The sequence below is a fragment of the Schistocerca piceifrons genome, chromosome 3 (genome assembly GCF_021461385.2).
Source record: "Schistocerca piceifrons isolate TAMUIC-IGC-003096 chromosome 3, iqSchPice1.1, whole genome shotgun sequence".
NCBI lineage: Eukaryota > Metazoa > Arthropoda > Insecta > Orthoptera > Acrididae > Schistocerca > Schistocerca piceifrons.
In genome coordinates, this window is record NC_060140.1 from 847528937 (window position 1) to 847554055 (window position 25119).

Here is a 25119-nt window from a genome sequence, read left to right on the forward strand (position 1 = left end):
GAATCACAGTCTTTGGTTTGCTCTACCTACAACATTATCTATGTGATCGTTCCAATTTAGGTTATTTGTAATTACAATCCCTGAGTATTTAGTTGAATTTACTACCTTCAGATTTGTGTGACTTACCGCGTAATCGAAATTTAGCTGATTTCTTTTAGTACTCATGTGAATAACTCCAAACTTTTCTTTATTCAGTGTCAATTGCCACATTTCGCACCATACAGATATCGTATCAAAATCATTTTGCAATTCGTTTTGGTCAAATGGTTCAAATTGCTCTAAGCAGTATGGGACTTAACATCTGAGCTCATCAGTCCCCTAGAATCAGAACTACTTAAACCTAACTAACCTAAGGACATCAAGCACATCGATGCCCGAGGCAGGATTCGAACCTGCGACCGTAGCAAAATGTTCAAATGTGTGTGAAATCTTATGGGACTGAGAGGTGGCATGAGCCCCCTCTCATATTTCTGTCTTACGATTTTTGTCTCTAATTGCATGCGGTGAAAAGTTGCTATTCCTTCACACGCGGACTTCCCACGCAGCGTCTCTCGTCACCCAGGTGGCCCGGTGACAGGCGGGCTCTACTGATCTCGAGAGGGTTAGGCCGACGTGTGTGAGGCAGTCGAGTGAATGCTTTCCAGACGCCGACATTGTCAAGATACACGCCCGCCGGGGCCTGAAGTTGCGGCTGGGCTAGAGGTTCCGTTACTTCTCAGAAACTTAGCGAAAACACTTTCTGGCGGGCTACCAGCGTGGCGTGGGAATGACTTGTGTACCCAGGCAGTTGTGGCGGGAAAATTCCCGCGCTTTCTGCAAAATAGTAACTGTGATTGGCTTGCTCAGGGCATAGCTCCGTGACGTAGCAAAATCAGCGCAGAAATTGGCGCCAAGAATCTCCATTGGTGGAATGGTAGTGCTCCGGCAATGGAGTGGAATTTTCTGCCGGTTTTCGAGTTGCTGATTGGAACGTTTAACCACGGCCACTGTCGTGGGGGCGGGAATGTTGTGTGTTCGGCCTGTACGGGTGCTCTAGGTAGTCGGCTCTCGCTTTTCGGTCGAGGACGTCGAAGCAACCAGCCATCGCCTCCTGTACCCCAGATCGTGTTCTGGCAGTTAAGAAGACAGTTTGGTAATGTATGTCCGCAGCACCGGCAGATAGGGATTTTCCTAGGTGATAATCAGAGCTCAGCAGAGCGCGCCTGTTCGTCTTTTTCTAACTTTGTTCTGTCTTGGGTAGCAGCAATTAATGTTGGGTTAGCTGTGTGTCTCTCTTAAGATTTGAGTGACAAGGAATTGGCTCCACATACCACTTCGTCTTAAACCTCACAATCTAGTTTAGGGACAACTTCACCTTTACAGTGTTTGTATGAGTATGCAATTTGAGCCAATTTGATGTATTGTAAATGTTTCATGTGTTTTTGTTTATTATTTTGTGTTTAGTCTTAATAAATCATATTGTTATTTTGGACAGAACTTTCATTCTGTTAATCGGTAGAGCAACCCTATCATTCCTCACTATGTTAATGAAACCTTCCTTTATTTAACTTATCAAATTAAATTATTGTAGGTGCCAAACTCTTTTCTACTCCACTTGCAGGGTTGATTACAGTCAGTTCGCGTATATTTTTTAATCCTTGTGCAACAGCAAAAGTCGGAGTTAGAATAGGGGGGGCTTAGAGCATCATTTACATGTGTAGATTCTAGAATTTAGTGTTAAATACACTGCTAGCCCCGGCACCTCGCAGGACTTAACTGCTAAGCTCATCAGTCCCTATGCTTACACACTACTTAACCTAAAGAATCCTAAGGACAAACACACACACCCATGCCCGAGGGAGGACTCGAACCTCCGCCGGGACCAACCGCACAGTCCATTGCGACCGTAGCAGCAGCGCGGTTCCGGACTGAAGCGACTAGAACCGCTCGGTCACAACGGCCGGCTCGTTTTGGTCATCTAATGACTTTACAAGACGGTAAATGACAGCATAATCTCCAAACAATCTAAGACGGCTACTCAGATCGTCTCCTATGTCGTTAATATACATAGATCAGGAACAACACTTCCTTGGGGAACGCCGGATATTCTGTTTTACTCGATGACTTTCCATCTATTACTACGAACTGTGAGCTTTCTGACAGGAAATCACCAATCCAGTGGCACAACTGAGGCGATATTCCATAGGCACGCAGTTTGGTCAGAAGACGCTTGTGAGGGACGGTTTCGAAATACTAAAATGTAGACTTTCACGGCCGGAAATATCATGTCCATTGTTGTGGATTGGCAAGAGAGCCAACCCACTATGAGAGGAAGCCGAGAGGAACGCATTTTAGCTCACGCAGGCTGGTGTGAGGCCCGGAACAGGACAAGGAAGTTAGACTTAAGCAAAAAAGGACGTAGCTGTTGGAATACTTAACTTTAATCCGTAAATGGTTAACGTCGCTCTTGACGGTACATGTTTTACAGCATCAATAGTAACTGGTAATGGCGCTTTGCTAAGTCGTAGCAAATGACGTAGCTGAAGGCTATGCTAACTATCGTCTCGGCAACTATCGTCTCGGCAAATGAGAGCGTAATTTGTCAGTGAACCATCGCTAGCAAAGTCGGCTGTACAACTGGGGCGAGTGCTAGGAAGTCTCTCTAGACCTGCCGTGTGGCGGCGCTCGGTCTGCAATCACTGATAGTGGCGACACGCGGGTCCGACGTATACTAACGGACCGCGGCCGATTTAAAGGCTACCACCTAGCAAGTGTGGTGTCTGGCGGTGACACCACATCCATTATAATTATTTGGGCTGTTATGCCGTGGTCGGTTGATGAATTTTGTCTCAATTCCCAACGTTTCGTCTCCGAGTGCGGGAGACATGTTCAAGGGGGTCCGTAGGTCGGTGGAAGGTCCAACACACCCACTGGCTCGCTACTGACTCAGTCAGCAGCGAGATGTCTCCCGCAGTCTGAGACGAAACGTTGGGAATTGAGACAAAATTCATCAACCGACCACGGCATAACAGCCCGGATAATTATAATGGACACGGTTTCGAAAGCCTTCTGGAAATCTAGAAATATGGAATCAATTTGACGTCCCCTGTCGACAGCACTCATTACTTTAAGAGTATAAAGAGCTAGTTAGGTTTCACAAGAACGACATTTTCTGAATCCGTGCTGGATATGTGTCAATAAATCGTTGTCTTTGAGGTATTTCATAACGTTCGAAGTTCGCCCCACGCTAGCTGAGTGGTCAGCGCGACAGACTGTCAATCCTAAGGGCCCGGGTTCGATTCTCGGCTGGGTAGGAGGTTTACTCCGCTCAGGGATTGGGTGTTGTGTTGTCCCATTCATCACCACTTCATCCCCATCGACGCGCAAGTCGCCGAAGTGGCGTCATATCGAAAGACTTGCACCCGGCGAACGGTCTACCTGACGGCAGGCCCTAGTCACACGACATTTATTTATAATGTTCGAACACAGTATATGTTCCAAAACCCTACTGCAAATCGACGTTAGCGATATGGGCTTGTATTTCAAACGATTACTCCTACCTCCCTATTTGGGTATTGGTGTGACTTGAGCAATTTTCCAGTCTTTAGGTCCGGATCTTTCTATGAGCGAGCGGTTGTATATAACTGCTAAATATGGAGCTATTTTATCGGCATGCTCTGAAAGCAACCTGACTGGTGTACAGTCTGCACCAGAGGCCTTGCCCTTAATAACTGATTTAAGCTGCTTTGCTACACCGAGGGTATAACTACTTCTATGTTTCTCACCTTGGCAGTTGTTCTTGACTGGAATTCAGGAATATTTACTTCGTCTTCTTTGGTGAAGTAGTTTCGGAAAACCGTGTTTAATAACTCTGCTTTACGGGCACTGTCATCAGTGACTTCAGCGTTGTTATCGCGCAGTGAAGGTATTGATTGCGTCTTGCCACTGGTGTGCTTCATGTACGACCAGAATCTCTTTGGGTCTTCAGCCAGATTCCGAGACAGAGTTTCGTTATGGAAATTATTAAAAGCATCTCGTACCAAAGTACGCGCTGCATTTCGAACTTCTGCAGAACTTTGCCAGTCTGGGGGATTTTGCGTTCTTTTAAATTTGGCATGCTGTATTCGTTGTTTCTGCAACAGCAATCTGACCCGTTCTGTGTGCCATGGAGGATCAGTACCATCACTTGTTAATTTATGTGGTATATATCTCTCAATTTCCATAGATAATATCTCTCTGAAATCATTCCACAACTTTTCTACGCTTACATGTTCAGATCGAAAGGAGTGAAGACTGTCTCTTAAAAATGTGTTAAGAGCATTTTTATCAGCTTTTTTAAACAGATATACTTTGCGTTTCTTTTTAATGGTTGTAGGTGTTACGGTATTCAGCCTAACAGCAACTGCCTTGTGGTCGCTAATCCTTGTATTCGTCACGATACTCCCTATTTGTCCAGGGTTATTTGTTGCTAAGGGGTCAAGTATACTTTCGCAACCATTTACGCTTCGAGTGGGCTCATGAACTAATTGTTCAAAATAATTTTCTGAGAAAGCATTCCGCACAATTTCTGATGACGTTTTATGCCTGTCGCCGGCTTTAAACGTATAATTTTTCCAGCATATCGAGGGTAGATTGAAGTTACCATCTACTATAATTGTATGAGTGGGGTACCTGTTTGAAATGAGACTCAAGTTTTCTTTGAACTGTTCAGCTACTAAATCTTCTGAGTCGGGGAGTCGGTAAAACGATCCTTTCTGTGGTTTCCTGAACGTTTACTGGTTTACTGAAAGTATTTTTTTTTACGTAACGAAGTTGCAGCTACAGTCATTCATTTTTTAACTAGTTACTTTATTTAACTTTACTTTCAAAATTTAGTATTTCAAATAAGTAACTGCCGACTGAATGCTTTCTGATTCATTTATTTTCTTGTGAACTGTCGTGTTGCGGAAGAGCGTGACGGCCTTCTGTTGCCACGCCAGTGGTTATTTGCTTAATTTTCAATGCCATTACCTTTCTTAGGATATCGAATGTTCATAGGGGTGGCGACCGTTTAATTATCCTTTTTGTTAATCAGTACTTTTTTGCATTAAATATTTCGTGGTACCCTTTTCCATCCTGTGCGGTTCGTGAGCGATTGTACTAAATTACATCCATTTCAAAATTATTATCAGTATTTAGATTAGGTTAGAAAAGATTCTTCCTTCAGAAGGGTCTATCGGACACTTTCCTTCTACTCACTTTCCTCCTACTAACAGGTATTATTTTCCTTCGGTAACGATAGCCTTACTCATTGTAAAATTTCATTAGGCGTATGCGATCAGGTTCATTTATATCGCAATCCAATAGGCCGATTATGAAGGGGGGAGGTATGAAAACATGTTGTCAACGCGACAACTTTCGCAAGTAGGTGATTAGGTGTGACCCAGTACATCACTTACTTAACAGTTCCACTCATTAATAGCCAAAGAAATTGCTCGTGCATTCGTTGACGCGTTCTCTTCAACGTTCTAAAATACGACCACTTCCAATACGGGTGTGCGGCGTCTCCCTGGCAGTGCTACAGTCACGTCGGCTGACAGTGGAGCTACCTTACATCGAAGCCTTCACGTAATTGTGGCGAAAAAGATATGCGATGGAGTCATATATTGTGGATAACGATCTTGATAAAGGCTTCCCCCGGCTACTCCGGCGAGACTGGCATCCCACGGATTGTTCCACGCCCCGCCCCACAACAAGTTCTGAAAACTAAAGTCTCACAAAGATGCCTTCTGTAGCATCTCTGTTCTCACCGAAAGACTTCATGATGAGTGGCTTTTCACACTGCTCGCCAGCAAAAGTGTCCGGGAGGTGCAGACATCAACCTTCTATGGGATGCATGTATTACACTTCACAAAATGGACATCGTCGACGTTCAAGAAATATTCAAAATAAACTATTAATTTCCACCATGAAAGTTGAATGAAACTGGCGCACCACAGTGATCACAAAGGTTCACACCATCAACATCGAAGGCGAACTTCTTGGAAGTTAAACACCGTGCAAGACGTTCAGCAAGGTATCCACTCTTAAAGAATGCTTCTAGAATCATATTGGTGTAACGGGGTGCTGAGAATTAATGGAATCTCATCGCATTCAATCGAATGTGATACAGTCTGCCATGGTAGTTATGGTGAAACTGGCTATCCTTTAAGGCGTATCTACAGATAGTGGGATAATGTGTTTTATAGACATGGAAAAGTCAAACATCCAGAGGCTGAATTTGTCAAGTGGTTCCAGGTAGTATGAACTGCAATGTGACACACTTTTCAGGAGGGATAGTTTACTGCCGGCTGCGGTAGCCGAGCGGTTCTAGGCGTTTCAGTCCGGAACCGCGCGGCTGCTACGGTCGCAGGTTCGAATCCTGCCCCGGGCATGGATGTGTGTAATATCCTTAGGTTAGTTAGGTTTAAGTAGTTCTAAGTTCTAGGAGGCTGATGACCTCAGAAGTTAAGCCCCACAGAGCTCAGAGCCATTTAAACCATTTGATAGTTTACTCTAAAGGAGAACGAGTTTTATGCGCAGACCAAGAATCAAGAAAAAGCAAGTTATTCGGTGCAGCTATTGACCAAAATCAGTGCTCATACCACAGTTGTAGTTCTCTTACGCCCATTTTCCCACTCTTGCTTGCAGTGACGTAAATATTCCCTACTGCCCTTGCAAGATCACACACACGAAAAACAATCATACAGGGAGAGGACCTCCGATCTCTTGCAGCATAATAAATAACTTTCCAACCCATTCACCACCCTGATTAAAGTCGGCATAATTGTATATGAATGCGTTGAGGCAAAACTCTCTTGGTACTTCTAATTTCTGGGGTTCCTTTCGCATGCAATTCTTCTTCAAATCTGAATTGGTCGAAGTTGAAAACGAATTCCCTACTGCACGTTGGGATAGGTTTGTTTATGTCGTCTACAAATTTTCGGGCCGATTCCGCAATTTGCTATGCATCGTCAAGTTGACGCTTTGTTTGAAATTTCGTTACCTCAAGTCTTCCAATTCTGTAGCACTGTGTGAAGTTATGGAAAAATTCACTGCTTCCCTTGAAGAAATCACTGTAACCTATGCCACGCGCAATTCGATGAGCATAATGTAGTAGGTAGCTATCATGAACATCCTGTGAATTGTATCGAGCATCCTCGAAACGCGCAAAAACCAGCTTTTGTAACAATTGTGCCTTGTCCTCTCTTCAAGATTCATAGTTTTTCTCACACGCTATACGGTCATGTCGCTGTGGACTTAATCGATATACATTCATAATTGTTTTTCTACTACGCTGTGAATGCTCTGCAGTGTTTAGTAATTGCTCCTTGGAAAACGATTGTCCTTTACTACGTTTCACTGGATACGGGTTTTGTGGCTCCCTGTCCGACAAGGATGATGAACTACATGGCCCGACATCTGTTTCAGAGCCGGCCGGAGTGGCCGTGCGGTTCTAGGCACTACAGTTTGGAACCGCGAGACCGTTACGGTCGCAGGCTCGAATCCTGCCTCGGGCGGGGATGTGTGTGATGTCCTTAGGTTAGTTAGGTTTAATTAGTTCTAAGTTCTAGGCGCTAACGACCTCAGAAGTTAAGTCGCATAGTGCTCAGAGCCAACCTGTTTCAGAAACACGTTCACTTGTTAAGCGCGTATCGTCATTATTGTGCTCCTCGTGTACATTGACCGCACAGTCGAGCGTATACGATACCACACATCCTGCAGAAACTCTAATATTTCATCTGCCACTTCTTTCACATTCTGCAAAATTTCTTGGGTTCCTTTCTGATGGAATGTCAACTTCGGCAACTGTTGTTGTAGGTATAATGCAGTGTTTGCTTCGTTTATCGTTGCCTTTCCTCTGCTGTGTATCAACACCACTAGCACTGTAGCACTGTTGCGAGTTACTCGTCGGCTAAGCGGTTCAGCTACGCTCCGTAGCCTCGTGCTGTGCTCACCACTGGATACCTCCAGTCCCGCCCCTTTTGCCATTAGCAGCCAACGCTGGGGTTTGCATGACAGACAATACAGGGTGTTACAAAAAGGTACGGCCAAACTTTCAGGAAACATTCCTCACACACAAAGAAAGAAAATATGTTATGTGGACATGTGTCCGGAAACGCTTACTTTCCATGTTAGAGCTCATTTTATTACTTCTCTTCAAATCACATTAATCATGGAATGGAAACACACAGCAACAGAACGTACCAGCGTGACTTCAAACACTTTGTTACAGGAAATGTTCAAAATGTCCTCCATTAGCGAGGATACATGCATCCACCCTCCGTCGCATGGAATCCCTTGAAGCGCTGATGCAGCCCTGGAGAATGGCGTGTTGTATCACAGCCGTCCACAATACGAGCACGAAGAGTCTCTACATTTGGTACCGGGGTTGCGTAGACAAGAGCTTTCAAATGCCTCCATAAATGAAAGTCAAGAGGGTTGAGGTCAGAAGAGCGTGGAGGCCATGGAATTGGTCCGCCTCCGCCAATCCATCGGTCACCGAATTTGTTGTTGAGAAACGTACGAACACTTCGACTGAAATGTGCAGGAGCTCCATCATGCATGAACCACATGTTGTGTCGTACTTGTAAAGGCACATGTTCTAGCAGCACAGGTAGAGTATCCCGTATGAAATCGTGATAACGTGCTCCATTGAGCGTAGGTGGAAGAACGTGGGGCCCAATCAAGACATCACCAACAATGCCTGCCCAAACGTTCACAGAAAATCTGTGTTGATGACGTGATTGCACAATTGCGTGCGGATTCTCGTCAGCCCACACATGTTGATTGTGAAAATTTACAATTTGATCACGTTGGAATGAAGCCTCATCCGTAAGGAGAACATTTGCACTGAAATGAGGATTGACACATTGTTGGATGAACCATTCGTAGAAGTGTACCCGTGGAGGCCAATCAGCTGCTGATAGTGCCTGCAAACGCTGTACATGGTACGGAAACAATTGGTTCTCCCGTAGCACTCTCCATACAGTGACGTGGTCAACGTTACCTTGTACAGCAGCAACTTCTCTGACGCTGACATTAGGGTTATCGTCAACCGCACGAAGAATTGCCTCGTCCATTGCAGGTGTCCTCGTCGTTCTAGGTCTTCCCCAGTCGCGAGTCATAGGCTGGAATGTTCCGTGCTCCCAAGACGCCGATCAATTGCTTCCCACGTCTTCCTGTCGGGACACCTTCGTTCTGGAAATCTGTCTCGATACAAACGTACCGCGCCACGGCTATTGCCCCGTGCTAATCCATACATAAAATGGGCATCCGCCAACTCCGCATTTGTAAACATTGCACAGACTGCAAAACCACGTTCGTGATGAACACTAACCTGTTAATGCTACGCACCGATGTGCTTGATGCTAGTACTGTAGAGCAATGAGTCGCATGTCAACACAAGCACCGAAGTCAACAGTACCTTCCTTCAATTGGGCCAACTGGCGGTGAATCGAGGAAGTACAGTAGATACTGACGAAACTAAAATGAGCTCTAACATGGAAATTAAGCGTTTCCGGACACATGTCCACATAACATCTTTTCTTTATTTGTGTGTGAGGAATGTTTCCTGAAAGTTTGGCAGTACCTTTTTGTAACACCCTGTATGTGCGGCGTCGAATGCCGTAAATATCATTGGCGTTTTTCTACCTCGCTCTCAAGAGGGTCCTTATGAACTGTACTGAATGCCACCTAGCTGACGGGCCCAGGCGAGGCATAAGGCTTTGTGTCGCGAAGTCATCAAGGGTACACGAGTGGGTCTTCTGCTCCGAAGGCCCATATCGATGATGTTTCGTTGAATGGTTCGCACAATGATAGTTGTTGATGGCCCAGCGGTGGCCTCAGTGATGTCGGAGATTTGACTTTTTACCTGATTCCTGATATTCGCCATACACTCGTGAAATGGTCGTACGGGAAAATCCCCACTTCATCATTACCTCGGAGATGCTGTGTCCCGCCGCTCGCGCGCCGACTATAACACCACGTTCAAACTCACTTAAATCTTGACACCATTGTAGCAGCAGTAAGCGATCTAACAACTGCGCCGGTTAGTTGTTTTATGTAGGCGGTGCCGACCGCAGCGCCGTATTCTGCCTGTTTACATATCTCTATATTTGAATAGGTGTGCCTATATCAGTTTCTTTGTCGCTTCAGTGCGTTATGATGGTCATTTCTTCCTATGTAGGAGGGCGGAATAAAATACTTGCACAATCTGAGGAGAAATTGGTGATTGAAATTTCATGAGAAGGTTTGCCACAGCGAGAAACGTATTTGTTTTAATAACTGCCATCCCAATTCGTGGATCATATCCGTGATACCCTCTCCCCTATTTCGCGATAATATAAAACGAGCCGTCCTTCTTTCAACTTTTTCGATGTTCTCCGTCAATACTATCTGATGCGGATCCCACACCTCATAGCAGTACCCCAGAAGAGGGCAGAAAAGCGTAGTGTAAGTAGTCTCTTTAGTAGACCAGTTACATTTTCTAAGTTTTCTGCCAATACATCGCAGTCTATGGTTTTCTTTCCTCGGAACATTAACTATGGGATCGCTCCAGTTTAAATTATTCGTAATTGCAATACTTACGTATTTAGTTGAGTTTAGAGCCTTCAAATTTTCGTGATTTATCGTGTAACTGAAATTCAGCGGATTCTTTTTAGTGCTCATGGGGATGACATCACACTCTTTGCAATTTAGAGTCAGTTGCCACCTTTCGCACCTTACAGATATCTTGCCTAAATCATTTCACAATTAGTTTTGATAATCTGATGAAACTACATGACGGTAAATGACAGCATCATCTACAAACAATCTAAGAGGACTGCTCATACTGTCTTCTAAGTCTTTTATTAGATCAGGGACAACAGAGGGCCTATAACACTTCCTTGGGGAACGCCAAATATTACTTCTGTTTTACTTGATGACTTTCCGTCAATTTTTACGAACTGTGACCTTTAAGACAGGAAATCACGAATTCAGTCAAGTAACTGAGACGTTACTCTATAGGCACGCAATATGATTGGAAGACGCTTGTGAGAAACGTTGTCAAAACTCTTCTGGAAATCTAAGACTATGGAATCAACTAGACGTCCCTCGTCGATAGCACTTATTGCTACATAAGAATAAAGAGCTAATTGTCCTTCACACGAACGATATTTTCTTAATCCGACTTGGCAGTTTCTCAATAAACCGTTTTCTTCATGATGATTTATAATGTTCGAACACAGAGTATTTTCCACAATCCTGTTGCAATTCGTCGTTAGTGATATGGGTCTGTAATTCAGCAGATTACTCCTATTTCCTTTCTTGGATATTGGTGAGACTTGGGACATTTTCCACTCAATGGGTAAGTATCCTTCTGCGAGCGAGCAGGGCTACCTCCGCCAACCTAACCCCATCCCCCCTCCCTCCCCAGGGTCGAGAAATCAGAGCTCGAACAGAAAGGTTTAGGTGTTCGTTTTTCCCGCGCGCTGTTCGGGAGTGGAATGGTAGAGAGACGGTATGATTGTGGTTCGATATACCCTCTGCCAAGCTCTTAAATGTGAATTGCAGAGTAATCATGTAGATGTAGATGTAGATCTGATAGCAGGGCACAAAGCTAGCGTCGCCCAAGGTTGCATTGTTGCCAAATTTATTCAAGATGGCGGATCTAGGATGGCGGCGGTATATATGGCACCATTGCAATGAAATCATGGCGGGATTTCAAATTTTGGCGGGAAAATAGGTCAATAGGGCTACCTCCGCCAACCTAACCCCATCCCCCCCCTCCCCAGGCTCCTCCCACACCCCTCCCCAAGAAAATGGAGGGAAGTTCAAATTCTGGTAGGAAAAAGGTCGTTTGGGCTACATCTACTAACTTAACATATAGGTGGAGGTCAGTTGGGCTACCTCCACTAACCTAACTGCCACCAGAGGGCACTGTCGTTCTACAGCGGTCTGGGGAAAATGGCAGAAAAGGACTCAGTCTGTGTCCTGCTGCTGGGGAGAGCAAGGACTGTACTTTATTTATTTTCAGTGGGAAGTTGGAACAATTTATTTAGGGACAGATTTGACGTAGTTTATTTATTACGCTGATACAAAACATTCACCCTGATGTGCTTGGGGTCACAACACATAGCCTACAGACCTGCAGTCTGGTCGTAAATTGGCGAAATATCGCAGTGCACTAGTGTACAGACACATTCACTATACATAAAATTGTCAAAATAATGCATGTATGATGCACTACAAACATGCTCACTAATTATAAACTGTCGAAATAATGCGTTGCACAGCCTACAGACCTGTTCACAAAATAATGCAACAGACAAGTTCACTCGTGTAACTTTGTCAAAAAGTAACGCATGTATAATGCTCTACAAATACGCTCACAACGCTTAAACAGCGGAAAATAATGCAGTGCACAAAGGCTCATTGCGTGTAAAAACACTTTCAGACTATCGTCAACCGTGACGTATCAGAAAACTATTCCCTACAGAGACCCCAAAGCACGCACGCCGATCGGCGCAAGCATGACGGTCCAGCCTGCGAGATGCATCCAGCCCTACATGCGTTTACCGTTGCTGGCACAATGATGCAGAGATGTTTGCCTAGCGACTCACCATCTCAAGTGCACCTGAAAGGATGTCAGTGTATAACTGACATCATATGTCTATGTAAATAAGAGCCAAGTCTCTCTCTGGACGCGACATAGGAATCTTTTTCAATGCTTTCAGAATAACACATGGTGTATTATTACTATCGATCCTAATGGGACAGCCCGTCCATTACATATCGGTCCCTTCTCGGAATTCGTAAAGTGTTGCAGACATAGTTAACGGTCATTTTAGTTGTTGTAGGAGCTTTTGTAATGTCTAAGCTTGTCTGTATGGAAATTCTTGTCGTAACATGACCTGTTTACGAAAATAACCCAGAATAACATCGAATGAATTCTTCCTGATGGACCTAATGAGGCACCCCATCCATCATGTATTACCCTTCCTGGAAATCCTAAAGTCATGCTTCCAAAAAACTTCTCCAAAACGGTAAACTTTGTCACCACTATGTAGAGGGTCCTATGCCTCAGCACAAAGGATGTCTTGTGAATGAATGGATCATTCTGATTGGCTCTTACTGAATTTACTCTCCAAACTGCTGCTGCCACTGGTGTGGGAATACTGGCCGCCATTTTTTCTGCAGACGAGACTTTCGGCAATAAAACTATTTTTTACAAATCGCCATATTGAACTGACAGTTAAACCCTAGAAAAGTGGTCTACAGATCGTCAAATCCGCATAGACACTTTCTCAATTACATTATTCTGCCACTGGCGACGCAAGCTTGAATATTACAGCGTGAAACCCATCTCCACGTACCATATCGATGTAGTAAACACACAATTCGTATCTTGCGCCATACAAAATCGCCACTTCTGCATCCTGCATATAGCTATCGACTACCAGACACTTGTACATATTCCGCGAAGACAGACAGCATAAGCATCTGCACCGTATATAGTCCTCACAACACTAGATATTTCCCCTGAGGTCTGGTGGTCACATCAACCACAGCCGACAGTCACAGGTCATCTACCCCCCCCCCCCCGGACACACACACACACACACACACACACACACACATTGCGTGTAAAAACACTTTCAGACTATCGTCAACCGTGACCAGAGCGCCCTCAGCGGACCGAGGTCACTCTCAAAACTGTTGTACAAAGGCAGGGTCGGTTCCTCTTTGACAAAGGCGTTACTGTTGCTGGCCCTGACCAGCTTGCTTGATTGCTTTCTACATCCATCTCCAGACTCTGGGATTACAAGAACATATGTTTCATATCATTTTCGCGACACTTCTCGATATCAAGCATTTAGTAGTATGCTACCGATCGCCTGCAGACTATAATTCCGAATACATAGACTGGAAACTATTTCTCTAGAAACCCGAAACTTGAGCGAGGTGAAGCGTGCTGTAAACCATTGAGTAACTAGAAACTTACCTCGTCTGCGAAGACGTTTACATGAAAACTCGAAAAAAATGAAGGAAACTAATATTTCCATTCAAGAATGCCAATGTTGGTGATGTAACAGATTCCAAATCATCCTTACAAGTTACAAAGTCAGTTAAGGTGTTTCTCATGTCTAGAGAACCAGCAAACGTGACTTCCACCTGCTAGATGCATGAAACACACACCACAATCGATGTTCTCTCAACCAAATAAAGACGGGAAAAGTGCAGAAGCAGACAACCGGGCAATTTAACTGGGAGGGGATAATGGTCCAGCGCAAACACACGTCCATATTGAATTTTCTCAAATTTCCATGGAGAGCACAAGCGATTACGATGGCTGCCCAACACATACTGAGTATTAGTACGCTATTCAGCCGTCTAATGGACGACATGGTTAGGTCAGCTACCACAACAAGTCTTTCCTTTCGGACAGCTCCTGCCGTTAACCGGAAACGTGAATCATACCCGCCACAGTCCACCGCCGCTACGCACCACGCAGCCCCAGAGACGATAGTCCAAGGAAATGTCTATACTTACAATTAAATATTACGATTGTGGTCTTTATTGGACGACATTCGACAAAGACTGAAGTATCAGAATACCCCCTGTTGACGGCTGTGGCTCTGGAAATAGAAATATCTGTACCATTCTTATGATCTGAGATACTTTTCCAAGTAAAAGAAAAATATTTCATTCCATTTACGGCTATTGCAGCATTCCCAGGAAATCCATACCTTCCCTTATTGCAGGACATAATCATTTTCATTGCACATGTCGGAACACACACACACACTTTATACGCCTGATGCTCAAGCCGAGCCTATTACGCATCCCCTACTACTAAGTATAATTATAAGGAGTCAGGCAAATCCAACACCTTCCATGAAAACCCTTACATGATAAGCAAATCCAGTAGTATGTCACGTAGCTCCGAATAAATCGTGACATTAAATTAACCAAAGTAATACGAGTAACGAGTGAGCAAATGGAATACCACAGACTAACACAAGAATGCCTAAATGCATGTCATACCTTCCCACCGTGAGACAGACGCAGTTCCGAGGGAAGAAACGAGAACAGAAGCCGAGAGCAGAACCGTGTTAAGCTGGAAGGCCCTATGATAGGGACGGACAGACACCCACGTCGCCAGCTAACTGCTAGGACCACACCACCCGCAAGTTTTAGCATGAGACATTTTCGCGTCTCTGTTACGTCAGGACCATCCCCCAGCCCATGTTACAAGCTAGAGCCCTCCAGAAGAACAGTATAGATCTTACGATAACACAAAAAGGGCCACACCACCCGCAAGTTTTAGCGTGAGACTTATTCGCGTCTCTGTTACGTTGCAAACTTTAAAAAACATTGCCCCACCACGAAAAGTATAATGTTTCTCATTGGATAGACAGAATTTTTGTAGGTGGAGCTTAAGGTTAACACTGAGACCCTGACTGAACAGATGAAAACACAGCCAGATAGTTTTTTTTTAAACCAACTTCGGTAAATTGTAGTAAGCAGAAGTTAGGTGAGAGTTCCTTCCGAGACGGCGAGGTGAGCGGAGCTGTGCTGCCCGCCGCCCCCTGACGAACCCCGACAAGGTAATGAATGCACGCGATGCTGCATAACAGCGCATAAAGCTTCACCCAGAACTGCAGAAGTCTCATCTGTTACACCCCCTTTTTGCGTAATACTAGTGTCGATCGTCAATTAAAGCTCATGGGGTTCACATTTGCCACTTGAAGTAAAAATCTGAAACGCGATGATTTTCCTGCTTTATATAGTTACTGAGAAGCCACATCAGCCACTGTAATTTACGACAAGTTAGATAAGTAATTAAAGATAATTGAGGGTCACTGTAGACCATTTTGATAGTTTTCTCTCTTGTGAAACTTAATTTAAACCTAGATTATAGATGTGATATGGAACAGGTCATCCTTCGATCCATTGTAGAACTTGGAAACCCGCTCAGGGAATATTCGTTCACATTTTTGTTGAACGCAGTTGGTTTTTATCATTCTGTATTAAACCATTTCCTTTTATCAATAACAAAGAACCGGTTATGGATTTAGAAGAGAATATGACAATAACTATAATTCACCCAGGAACGGCAACAACTATTACAGAGGAAATAACGACAACCGGAATGGGTACTGGAGAACCAATAGACCGACAAATTATCAACAAAGAAACCACTATCAACAAGCTGAACAAGAAAAGAGAATACAGATAGAAGAGGTGGAGGTAAGACCACCAAACCCCGATAAACGTTCGAATTGACAGCTAAGCGCCCCTGCCAAAGAGAATGACGCACCGACCCAGTACAATTGCAGCACCTTGAACAGAGAAGTAAAAATCTTATCACGAGAAGAGAAGAAGGAAGAAACAAATCCGCAGGGACCAGATGAAAACAAAGACAAGAAAATAACAATATCATGTTGGGACGAAATTAATTGGGAGAATACTGACGAGGAAGATGAATTACCAGAGGCATGCATAGCGAATGTAGGAGGAAAGGACGAAGTAATGAGTATTGCAGAGCTATTTGAGATGGAAACCAGGGAAAGCGAATTCAATGAGGATAATGCGCAGTCGACAGAAGTTGAAAATAAGTTACGAGTGGGCACACAACCCAACGTATATAATGAAGTAAGTTATGAAGCGATAGTTAGAGCATTTAGATGCGATTATGTGGAAGTAGCGAAGAAGAAGGAGAAGATAGACGAGGATGAGAAAAAAGTAGAGGATGTTGAAGAAAGTGTAAATGAAGGAAGAAATAGAGAAGAGGAAATAAAAGAGAGAGAAGTAGCAGTCGAAGCTTATCCTACAGAAAGTTCGAATTCACAAGGGAAATTCCTAAAAAGACTCATGTATGATTCAGTGGAGGATTCGTTGATGCAAGAAGAAGAAGAACAGAACCAACCCTTTCAAATTCAACAAGGCCATGGTAAAGCATATCCCAGTCAATATTGTAATTGGTAGCGGAAGTGAACTGACTGCGATCTCAGAAAATTTATTCATGCAGTGTAATGCCAATGAGGAATTGCCAGTTCTGAAAACACGTAAGATTAAAGTAAGAGGTTCTATTAGAAACAATGCTGCGGAAGTTACGAGACAAACAAAGTTAACTCTTTCGTGCCAAGGTCAAAAGATCGAAGCCAACTTCGTGATTATACCTAAACTAACTGTAGATTTAATTATAGGTGTAGATTTTTTAAATAAGAGACGAGCGATAATAGATATGGGGAAAGGTAGCGTAACATTCGGGAATGTCACACTTCTCTTTGAGCAAAAGCTAAAATTAGAAGACATACCAGTTATAAACAAACAATTAAGAATGACGCGAGATAAAGAGGATGAAGAATTAGAATGGTATGCACAAAAGGGGGAATCGCCTCAACTCATGTTAGAAGTCCATAAAGAAATCGACGAAAAATTGCAAGAAGTTCAAGGTATTTCGGAACACAGTAAAAGAGAATTAGAGGGTATTTTATCTAAGACTGGCAGTATTAAACACTTTCAGTACAAGTTTGAAGATTAATTTTATTACTGGTCAATAATCAGTACAATATTTCAAGATTATGTTGCAGATAAGATCGTCAGGAGAAAGAAGAATGAAGAGAGAGGGAGGTGGGAAAAAGAAAGTAGTTTCAATAAAAACAAAAACAAAAATAATACCAATAGTACCATAGATTAAGTTGAAGGGATAAAGCCTAGATAGTCTAACAGCATGAAATACTAAAATGCTATACACCACGACACTACACAAAAAATAAAAAAAACGAATTTGAGGATTTTTGTAGAAGTTAAGACTGAAAATATCTTAGAATTGTAACATGGAAAGGGCGCCGAAATTTGTAAAGCTTTTAAGAAGGCGTAAAACAATGTAGGTACAAGACATATGTTAGATGATTATAAGTAAAACTTCTTGTAAGAACCATTGTAAAAACTCCAGCAAGGACGAGATGCAACGACCCACAAGTTGCAATGAGAGAAGTATCAAGAAAGAAAAGGACGTAATTAGCAAGACACGATTCGTAGAAGAGAGAAGGGAAAGGACAGTGAGACCAACAAAGGGCCCTTGTATATCTACTGCTGAAGGGACCGGTGCAGAGACACGACAGGACACCGAACGCCAGAAGGGTCTCCGAACTCCCCCACTCAGCAGAGCGAGCAATAAACGGCCCGACCAGAAGACCGCTTGGGCAAGCCACCACTGGCAAAAACTATGTGTAAAAGTCACACTACCGCTATTAAACAGCGCGCTGATGCACGAAACTGAAGAAAACTTCCACAAAGTAAAAATGACACGCCCAAACAATTTATCAAACTGTTACTAAGAGGAGAACTTCAAAGCGACTAGTTATCAATAAATATTTACATATCTTGCCCAGAGAAGAACCAAGAATCAAGTAAGAAGCAGAGAAAAAGCAGGAAGAACAGAAGTCGAAGATTCGCAAGATTGAGACCAAGAAAGAAGATGGGTGAAGAGTAGACGACATACCTTCCCAAATCCCTATCCTATTGTAAACTAGTCGTCTGCGAAGTATTACAACGAAAAACGACCGCTTTCAGCGACACATAACGATGACTTTCACGCATACAAAGCCAGTAAACCACGAGATTCTGCACTCACAGCTCCGTTCCATTATGGGACCTCCACAACAGCAACACACACTTGCAAAGCCAACAAGGAACGACGAACGAAGCTGTACATCAAATACTTGCCCACATCCATCTCGCTCAAGTCCATCACCTTCATGCAAAAAACATTCGCCAACCTCATGTTTAAACATTCATAGGATTGTGTGAATGTGTGATATCAAATTATGTCATGTAGGAATTGAGCAAAAGAAACGTGTGAAAAAATGAATAAGTTAAGCACACCAGACAGCTAATAAACTACAAAATAACAGTCATTGACTATGGACTTAAGTAAAAAATAGACTATCGATAAAAATAAGTCATTAGTACTGAAATGGACAGTATATAAACAACAAAAGTAAGGCATAATAAACACTAAAACTATATGCCACTTTTTTCTCCTCATAAAAATAAAAGAATAACTAGATTTTACTTATTTTCTCCTTATAAAAACAAAGAATAAAAAATTATCTTGTTGGATGTTTTCTCTTTTTTTTAACATTTGTACCATTTGTTAGGATAATATCTCAACACTTGTGTATGTATATTTCTTTGTCAAAACAATTCTTGGAAATAATTCTTATTTGTTAGTGTAAAAATGTTGAAATGAGTGTCTAGAAACAAAAACATTTTACTTGTACATGATATTTAGAAAACGTGTTAGGAATAGATTTTACTTAATTACTACATTTATAAAAACAATATTTCTAAGAAAATCGATGTGAAAGACTCCTCACTTTCGATAACAAACTTCTTAAAAACAAACTTCACACTTAAATAAAGAAAGAAAATAATTAAAAATTAACAATAGCATAAAAATATTCTTCTCTTATCATTTTTGAGAATAATGTGGAAGAATGTAAAAATATAATTTAATAATACAAACTAGCATAGAACAGAATAATGTGGCTGAACAGTAGGCAAGAAAATTTAGATAACGGAATAATTTTTTACTGACTTAGACAACGATTCAATCATTGCCTAACTTCAGTGCAAAAATTAAGTTCGAAGGGTGGTGATATGTAAGGTGTCAGGCAAATCCAACACCTTCCATGAAAACCCTGACATGATAAGCAAATACAGCAGTATGCCACATAGCTCCGAATAAATCGTGACATTAAATTAACCAAAGTAATACGAGTAACGAGTGAGCAAATGGAATACCACAGACTAACACAATAATGCCTAAATGCATGTCATACCTTCCCAGCGTGAGACTGACACAGTTCCGAGGGGAGAAACGAGAACAGAAGCCGAGAGCAGAACCGTGTTAAGCTGGAAGGCCCTATGATAAGGGACGGACGGACACCCACGTCGCCAGCTAACCGCTAGGACCACACCACCCGCAAGTTTTAGCGTGAGACTTTTTCGCGTCTCTGTTACGTCAGGACCACCCCCCATCCCATGTTACAAGCTAGAGACCTCCAGAAGAACAGTATAGATCTTACGATAACACAAAAAGGGCCACACCACCCGCAAGTTTTAGCGTGAGACTTATTCGCGTCTCTGTTACGTTGCAAACTTTAAAAAACATTGCCCCACCACGAAAAGTATAATGTTTCTCATTGGATAGACAGAATTTTTGTAGGTGGAGCTTAAGGTTAACACTGAGACCCTGACTGAACAGATGAAAACACAGCCAGATAGTTTTTTTTAAAACCAACTTCGGTAAATTGTAGTAAGCAGAAGTTAGGTGAGAGTTCCTTCCGAGACGGCGAGGTGAGCGGAGCTGTGCTGCCCGCCACCCCCTGACGAACCCCGACAAGGTAATGAATGCACGCGATGCCGCATAACAGCGCATAAAGCTTCACTCAGAACTGCAGAAGTCTCATCTGTTACACCCCCTTTTTGCGTAATACTAGTGTCGATCGTCAATTAAAGCTCATGGTGTTCACATTTGCCACTTGAAGTAAAAATCTGAAACGCGATGATTTTCCTGCTTTATATAGTTATTGAGAAGCCACATCAGCCACTGTAATTTACGACAAGTTAGATAAGTAATTAAAGATAATTGAAGGTCAATGTAGACCATTTTGATAGTTTTCTCTCTTGTGAAACTTAATTTAAACCTAGATTATAGATGTGATATGGAACAGGTCATCCTTCGATCCATTGTAGAACTTGGAAACCCACTCAGGGAATATTCGTTCACATTTTTGTTGAACGCAGTTGGTTTTTATCATCCTTTATTAAACCATTTCCTTTTATCAATAGTGCAATTTATAAACAATGTTTTGTGAGTAGAATAAAATTTCCAATGGTAAACTTAACTGCTTTTTCGACGTTATTTTACCAGCTAACTAAAAATAGGAAAGCCTTGAACCTATTCCACTAAATTTAGTTAGTATTAAGATTCTTTTACAGGGAGTGCAGTGGAGCTGACGCTGAAATCATTAAGTATTTGGTTATATCATCGCTAGTCTCACTGAACTCTTCTGAATTCTACATGTCATGTGTGGTCTGGCGTCTCCTTACCAGCAACAGGTCCCAGGTTCAAACTAGTCAATCCCCAAAAAAACACGCTCAGAGCGTCGTTGCGCGAAAGTGGTAGGGAGACACGATATAGAACAAACAGACACCACGCAGAATGTTAGATAATACTTCGCCAATAACTGAATGCTGGCGATACGAAAAAATACTGAGCGAAAATCAGCGATGGATGGACATTTCTCATAAGTTTTTATTGCGAGTGGTACCACAGTGTCTTAGAAAGAGAGACGTAATTGTCTTACAAGCCGCCAGATTTAAGAACAGATTGTTGTGGCTATGTTACTGTCACAAGCCGACTTGTTTCTACAGGTGCTCACAAGTATCGCTGTCGATATCCATGTTAAAAACTATACAAGACTTATGAATCGTGGTGTGGCATGACCTCCGAATGAAGTAGTTTTTCCACACAAATATCGCAACACTGTGATCGCCGGAGCGTATATTAGCAAACCGTAAGTGCGGTTACATGTCGCTGATGGTGTAAGCTCGTAATAAAATCACCGAATTTAGAAAGTGATTCGGGTAAGGAATGTGGTATGAAGCTGGTATTTGAAGCTCCTTCATGCTGCTGCTAGATATACCTCCAGTATTTGTAACATATTCTGTCTCAATGGCACGTCAGAGGTTCTGCGATGTATCCACTGGGCAATAGACGATGGTTGATTCAGAATGATCACAAACAGCAGATGGTGTGCTGACTGAGGGCGTAAGAAATGTACACAGGCTTTTCAGATCGCTAGTGCTACGCTTTCGGGTAGAAGTGCTTTCCATTCAACCGCATACCTGCGTTGGATTCTATAGAGGAGTCTTTAAACGATTACAGCCACGTGAATCATATTTCTGGCACTCTCATATCTCGAAACGTTTCGCCTTTTTCGAACCTATCTGGTACAGCAAAATTTTAGATAGTCCCTATGCATTTTGCAGCTGCCCCTCAGACTCTGCACTACCATCCCTGCAGCCCTGCACATGTGATCGTTCCATTTTAAGTCAGAACTGAGTAGATGTCGGAGAAAGCTCCATGTGCCACATTCTGGAGTCTGTGTAGAAAGAGGCTAAGCTGAGTTAGTGCAACAGGACCGTGTTTTGACCATTCAATGGAAATGAGAACATGTTGCTGTAGCTCCGCCACTGTGTATGATGCGTATGTTCAGTGCAAAACGAAGCCCACTCCTGCAACATGAGGTACTATAAAAGACAGTATGAACAGTTATTGTGGTGTTTCTCATTGAGAAAATTAGGAACACTCAACATCATACAGGTACTGCAGTCCGAAGCAGATCCACATCCCTCTGGGTCCATTCACATCTATCACTCCAACATTCTATCGTTGATATTCTGTACCATACAACAAAGAAAAAGTATGAACTATAAAAGCTCCGCTAACTTAATCTGATAGAGAACTCGATAAGATTTTTATCGCATCTCCCTCTTCCCCTCATTTAATATATTGAAAATAAATAATGTCTGCATGTAGGCCTCGTGCACATGTGGTGACCCTATTAAATATACAGGTATTGATCCATTACACAGACCAGTGTAAAGTTTCATCACCTGTTCTGTAGGAGGATCACCGTATCCCACAGACTACACTATCAGTCGTAAGAGAGGCTCCCTATGACCCTGTGTCATTGTTTTTTTTCTGCTGTAACACGCATTGTACAGTGCCATACGTGCCAAACATTTTGTTTTTTCCGCCACGACTTCGAGGTCTGTGTCAGGTTCCAAACTGACAAAAACACGTTCTGATCCATTGTTTCTCACAGAAAACTAGATGTCGTATGGTATAAGTTATGTTGTTTCTGCTGCTACTGTAACACACCACACACATTGGATGATATTAAATAAAAGACAATTACAATTTAAGGAAACTGGAAGAGTTTGGCGGCATTGTGGAGAGTTTCCAAACCGCAGTCCGAAGGTGATTGACTACCTCTACATTTAAACTCAGCTGTCACAGTGACGGAACAGATGATTGCTCTGCATTCTGTTTCGATTAATTCCTCATATTGCCGTCATGTACATAATCACTGTTTCGCTGCTAGCAATCCCCAGAAGGTGTTACCCCTCCACCAAAACTCTTTCTCCAAGTCAAACAAGCGAAGTCAGTCAATTATTATGCGGTAACCAACAGCATACCAGTGGATGGATGGGATGGAAATGACACCGTCGACGTACTGTAATAATAAGCATCACAGTACATAGTGCAAACAATTTTAGCAATTTTACAGTAATTTTAACACTCACCAACGATGCGACAGCATGCTTCCCTATCTCAGTATCATCACTGAACCGCCCCTCTCTACTTTGCGAGTACCATCGCGAATGTAGGTAGATGAATGTGCAGTGCGTCCATTCATTGTAAATTCTAGATCATATACAACATCAAAATATGCCAGACAGCGATCTACATATTTCTAGCACTTCAAGCATAGTGTGTAATTTACGAACTTTCTCCATGCAGATGGGTGTCAGAGGACATTCTCACATTCTTAGGATAAAGTCAGAGACTGAAAGATCCCCTCGCACTGTCGTTGACCAACCCGCCCTGCAACATGGTACTGATTTAATCTGCAGCTGACCAGAAGCAGACCGCTACATTCCGCATCTTGTGAATGCATGGAGCTTGGCACACAAGACTTCTCCAGAGTAGGTTAGCACCCCTTAGCGGTGTATAGTAGTAGATTTGAAAGTGTTGTGATGTAATAGCAGAGAACAAGAAATGGGTGGTTTTTATGCATGATGCAGATGTAATTCGAAGCAGTTTACGTAAATCAGCTACTTTATCAATTCTAAAGTATTGTTCCAGTGTCTGGAATTAGTACCAGGAAGTTATTTGTGAAATAGAACATAAAGACATGCACTCCAAAGGCTACACGGTTCTGCGCTTAAAAAAGGCTATACTGTTAGATTGCTGCAGTTTCCGGTGCAGCTGCTTATGCTGTCTGTCTTTGTGATATATGTACGAGTGTCTGGTGGTCGATAGCTATATGCAGGACACAGAAGTGGTGAGTTTGTATGGCGCAGGATACGAATTGTGTGTTTACTGTATCGCTGTGGTATGTGGAGTTAGGTTTCACACTGAAATATTCAAGCCTCCATCGTCAGTGGCAGAGCAGTGTAATTGAGAAAGTGTCTTCCCATATTTGATGATCTGTAGACCACTTTTCCAGGGTTTAATTGTCAGTGCAATGTGGCGATCTATACCAAATAGTTTCGCTGCCGAATGTCACGTCTGCAGAAAAAAATGGCGGACAGTGCTCCCATACTGGTAGTAGCAGCAGTTTGAAGGGTAAATTCAGTAAGAGCCAATCAGAATGGTCCATACATTCACAAGACATCCTTTGTGCTAGGACATAGGAGCCTCTACATAGTGGTGACAATTTCACCATTTTGGAGACGTTTGTTGAAAGCAGGATTTCCAGGAAGGGTAACACGTGATGGATGGGGTGCCTCATTAGGACCATCAGGAAGAATGCATTCGGTGTTATTCTGGGCTATTTTCGTAAACAGGTCCTGTTACGACAAGAATTTCCATGCAGGCAAGCTTAGACATCACAAAAGCTCCTACAACAACAGAAGCGACCGTTAATTATTTCTGCAACACTTTACAAATTCCGAGAAGGGACTGATATGTAATAGACGGGCTGTCCCATTAGGATCGCTAGGAATAATGCACCCTGAGTTATTCTGAAAGTATTGCAAAAGATTTCTATGGCGACTCCAGAGAGAGACTCTGCTCTTTTAGGCGCGCTTGAGATGGTGAGTCGCTAGGTAAACTATGTCGTCGTGCCAGCAACAGTAAACACATGCAGGGCTGGATGCATATCGCAGGCTAGACCGACGTACTTGCACTGCACGGCGTGCGCGCCTTGGTGTCTCTGTAGGGAACAGTTCGCTGATACGTCATGCTTGACGATAGTTCGAAAGCGTTTTCACATGCAATGAGTGTTTGTACATGGCATTATTTTCTGCTGTTTAAGCGTTGTGAGCGTG